Source organism: Sapajus apella, unplaced genomic scaffold (assembly GCF_009761245.1).
Source record: "Sapajus apella isolate SASKATOON/1434 unplaced genomic scaffold, GSC_monkey_1.0 scaffold5282, whole genome shotgun sequence".
Classification (NCBI taxonomy): Eukaryota; Metazoa; Chordata; class Mammalia; order Primates; family Cebidae; genus Sapajus; species Sapajus apella.
In genome coordinates this window covers 1-4,702 of record NW_022442206.1, presented here as the reverse complement: position 1 = coordinate 4,702, position 4,702 = coordinate 1, and the positions used below count along the sequence as shown (strand labels likewise).

Sequence of the window (4,702 nt, the reverse complement as noted above, 5' to 3'; positions counted from 1 at the left end):
AAAGGATTGTCTCAACTCCTTGGTGTCTCAAGGAACTAAAACACTGCCTAGCACAGGTGTACCATCAATCTTATCACTAAATATGCCTCTATATTTTATTCATCTTTGATTGTGGAAATGATGTACTAAACACAGTGGACTAAAGAACTTTGAGATCTCTTCACGGGATCCTATCTGGTGGACCCCCAGATCTGCCAACACAGAGAAGGCATCGTAAACATGTGCAGGACAGAGGCCAGATAAAACTGTCTCTCAGCCTCAAAGTGGCCTGGCAGTCACAGGAACGGCCACGTGGTGTCTGGCCGGTAAGAGGAGTCAAGCTTTCAGCTTGAGACACCCCACCTAACCCACAAAACCAAGTTGTGCCTAACAAACATCAATCAGCCAGCCTACTCTCCCTAGTGAAAGATTCTCCCCGGGGCCTGAAAGCTTGGGGGATAACTCCTCCCTTCTCAGGCTCAGTCCCAAGGTACAAGACCACTTGCACCAGCAGCGTGGGTCAGAAAGAGAGCAGAAGCCAGAAAAGGGCAGGCTGGAAGACAAGTACCTCCTGAAGATCAAGAGAGAGGCCGTCTAGGTCCCACATAGCACTTACATCAGACTGGAACACTTCCCATTTTCAAAAGACTATAAAACCCCCACCTTGCCCTCACTCGGGGCTGACACCATTTTAGGCCTCAGCCAGTCTGCAGCCAGGCGCTCATGAACACAGCATGTTGCTCCACACCACCTCGAGCTGTTTGCTGGTGCTCTTAGGGTTCGAACCAATAATAGAGCCTTGCACCTAATATCCCAGGTAGTAATCCAAGAGTGATATCTGCATGACACCCCTCCTCCTTCACCCTCCATATCCAATCGATCACCAAGGCAAGGTAGCTCACTCCTGTAAGACCAGTACTTTAGGCAGCTGAGGCATGTGGATCACCTGAGGCCAGGAGTTCGAGACTGGCCTGGCCAACATTGGAAAATCCTGTCTCTACTAGAAATTCAAAAATTAGCCAGGCGTGGTGGCAGGCGCTTGTAATCCCAGCTACTTGGGTGGCTGAGGCTGGAGAATTGCTTGAACCTGGGAGGCACAGGATGCAGTGATTCGAGATTACACCATTTCCCCTCAGCCTGGGCAACAGAGCAAGACTCTGTCTCAAAAAATAGAAAACAAAAGAATTTGTATATTTTTGTCACCAGCAAAGGGGTCTTGTCCCAGACCCCAACAACAGGATTTTGGATCTCACACGAAATGGAATTTATGGTGAGTCACAGAGTCTAGTGACATTAAGAGAGTTTATTAGCCACTACTAAGTGACAGAGCAAGGAGTCCTCAGAAAGCAAGAGGAGGAATGCACCTGTTTCAAAGAAAAAAAAATTTTTGAGACGGAGTTTTACTCTAGTCGCAATGACATGATCTCGGCTCACTACATCCTCTGCTTCTTGGGTTTAAGGATTCTCCTGCCTCAACAACCTCCCAAGTAGCTGGGATTACAGGTGTGCACTGCCACACTCGGCTAATTTTTTTGTATTTCTATTCCATTTTATTTTTTTATTTAATTTATTTAATTCCTTCCCCATAGAGACTGCCAAAAATTGCCAATCCTGACTATATTTCCAGTCATCTTGACGGGGTATTGGGAAAAGTTTTCAATTAGCAATAATCATGCCTTGGATAAACCTCATTGGCTACAATACTGCCACTGTGCAAAGCTATATTTTTGTATTTTTAGTAGAGACTGGGTTGCACCATGTTGGCCATCCTGCTGTCCAACTCCTGGCCTCAAGTGATCTGCCCTTCTCTTCCTCCCAGTGTGCTGGGATTAAGTAATCACACCTGTGATCCCAGCACATTAACGTACAAATAGGATTACTTAATGTTTGTTTATATAGGCTATTAAGAACAGTGTTGTCTCTTATAAAGGATTGTGATCAGTTTGTGCCAGGCTATTAGTATTGGGTCTTTATTTAGTTATTAACTTGTTCCTGCAACCTTAAATATTTTATAACCAAAGGTGATCAATCCCTAAATGTATAATCCAACAAATTTAACGTGTGTGTGTGTGTGTGTGTGTGTGTGTGTGTGTGTGTGTGTGTGAGAGAGAGAGAGAGAGAGAGAGAGAGAGAGAGAGAGAGAGAGAGAAAGACAGGGTCTGAGTCTGTCTCCCATGCTTGAGTGCAGTGGTGCAATCATGGCTGGCTCACTGCGGCCTCAAACTCCTGGGCTCAAGCGATCCTCCCACCTCAGCCCCCTGGGTAGCTGGGACCACAGGCATGCGCCACCACGACAGCTAATTTTTATATTTTTTGCAGACATGGGGGTCTCGCTGTTTTCCCAGACTGGTCTTGAACTCCTGATCTCAAGTGATCCTCCCGCCTTGGCCTTCCAGAGTGCTGGGATGACACTCGTGATCCCTGCACCCTGCCCAGATTTAGCTTTTTCTAAAGCTTTTATTTAAAATAAAGTCACTGTGGTAAAGATGCCTGTGACGGCTTTGCATTTTAAGTGCAAAGACTATGTTGAGTGAATTTTACCATCAGCTGTAAAATGTGCATCCATGTTTATTTCATTCCTATGGTTTCCAATTAATTGTTCCTTCTTCCTTTTTAGAAACACAGGGGCTAGTGGGCTCCGTGTCAGTTTGCATTTCCAGAACAATGGCGCTGAACACTCTGCGCTCTGACTTCAAGTGGTGCAGCGGGATGGCCACCAGAGGGCGCGCGTCCTCTGCCAGGGCTGTGAGTGCGAGGGCCCTGCAGCGCCTCCAGCCACCAGCAGAGGGCGCGCTGGAGCTAGGCAGCATAACTGCCTAAGGGCCACGCTCCTCTAACAATCAGAAGCCTGGCTCTACACAGGCTTACAACTCAGATATGATAGGTGAAAGGGTCTTGGGGTTTACAATTCTAGAAATTACATGTGAAAGGGTCTTGGTGCATGGAGTAGTTGTGGGGTGGGGGCTTGAACTCGTTTAAGTTAAAACAACCCCTTCCGGAAAGATTCCCCTACACCATGCCTGCGATCCATGAGGTGGCACGCAGTTGGCCAACCTTTACTTCTATTGAAATGCAGTGTGGAAGTCAAGGGGGAAGTCATCTTAGATGCTTGGGTCTCCTTCCTCACCAGGTCACCTCCTCCCTGCACACGGCCACGCTCCCACCTGGGCTACTTTCCAGTCTCACTCACAATCGTTCTGAATGACTGTGGAAAGAGAACAGCTGTGGAGCCTCTCCCTTGTCCAAGTCACTCTTCTGAGAGACCTGATAACTCATCTCACTGAACCCTGGACTGCCCTGGGAAGAATACGTCTGCCCCTGTATTTCAGACAAAGACTATCAGGCAGTCAGGCACGGTGGCTCACACCTGTAATCCCAGCACTCTGGGAGACCAAGGCAGGTGGATCATGAGGTCAAGAGTTCAACACCAGCCTGGCCAAGATGGAGAAACCCCATCTCTACTAAAAACACAAAAATTAGCTGGGCATGGTGGCAGGCACCTATAATCCCAGCTTTCGGGAGACTGAGGCAGGGGATTGCTTGAACCCGGTGTCAGGTCTCCATATGCAAACCTGGAGCCTGAAAGTCTGAAGTCCTGCTTGCCTCCTGATCGTCTCCCACCCCATGTCTGGGTTCGCCATTGTCCCTGAGCACCCAGCAGATCTTTCCCAGAGATGGCCCCTCACCCAATCCTGCTATCTAAACTGTTCTTATGATAACGTGAATACCTCTCATCCATCCTGTCATCTTAACTGCGCTTCTGCCTCACCCCCAGCCGCCACTGTAACTGAACTTGTGGTCATGTACACTCCTGGCCCCTACCCACCGCTGTAACTGATCATAATCTGTAACTTTCCATTGCTTGCCCCAAACCTGTAAAACCAAATCCTATCCCACTGCCCTTTGCTAACGCCCTTTTCGGCCATAGGCGACCTGCACCCAGGTGAATAGACAGCCACGTTGCTCACACAAAGCCTGTCTGGGGGGGGGTCTCTTCATTCAAAGCGTGAATTTTCAACATTTTGGTGCCAAAACCCTGGATGGGGGAACTCTGCAAGAGACCAAACCCCCGTCCCTGCTCTTGTGCTCCCTCCATGAAGAGATCGACCTACTAACCCAGGTCATCAGACCAGCCCACACACACACCACCGGCTGTTTTGGTAAGCAGTCTCTCTTTTTTGTTTTTCCATTCTTTTATCTTTTCCTTTCCACTTCCTCCCCCTTTCGGTTTCCTCGTTTTTCTCCCACAAACAAAAGGAAAATCAGGTAAACCAGGTTCTTCCGTGAGGTTCGGGACCCGAAAAACCCTATGTAGGTCATGGATCCTGGGACCCAGGTTCCCCAGGGGCTTGATTATCATGGAGATGTTCACCCTAGTCACTCGCCCACCAGGCTCAGGGTTGATATTTGTGGCAGGTCAACATACAGGACTCTCTCTTTGAACTCCCACCAACGACGACGTTCAACCCAGGTTCACCAAGGGATACCTGTTGAGCAACTGGGTTGCGTGCCTATTCTCCTTGTCTCTGCTGCCTTTCCAGAAGCACGGGCAATCGTCCATCCTCTATCCCTCCCTCCTCTCTGCTGGCTGTGTTGTAAAGAACCTCAAACCTCTCCAACTGTCCCCTAACCTAAAACCCAAACGTCTCTGTAAACACTGCGTTCTCTTTACTGGGCCACTGCATGGTTGCAATACAAGTTAAACAATGGCTCCAATTGGCCA

At 48.5% G+C, this 4,702-nt stretch overlaps 1 non-coding gene across 1 annotated transcript; it reads right to left on the bottom strand.

Annotated features, from left to right (window-relative positions):
• Window positions 1-1,559: 1,559 nt before the first annotated feature.
• Window positions 1,560-1,700, bottom strand: LOC116547882. The gene has a single exon (XR_004267219.1). It is a non-coding gene; the product is annotated as a U4 spliceosomal RNA (small nuclear RNA).
• Window positions 1,701-4,702: the final 3,002 nt, after the last annotated feature.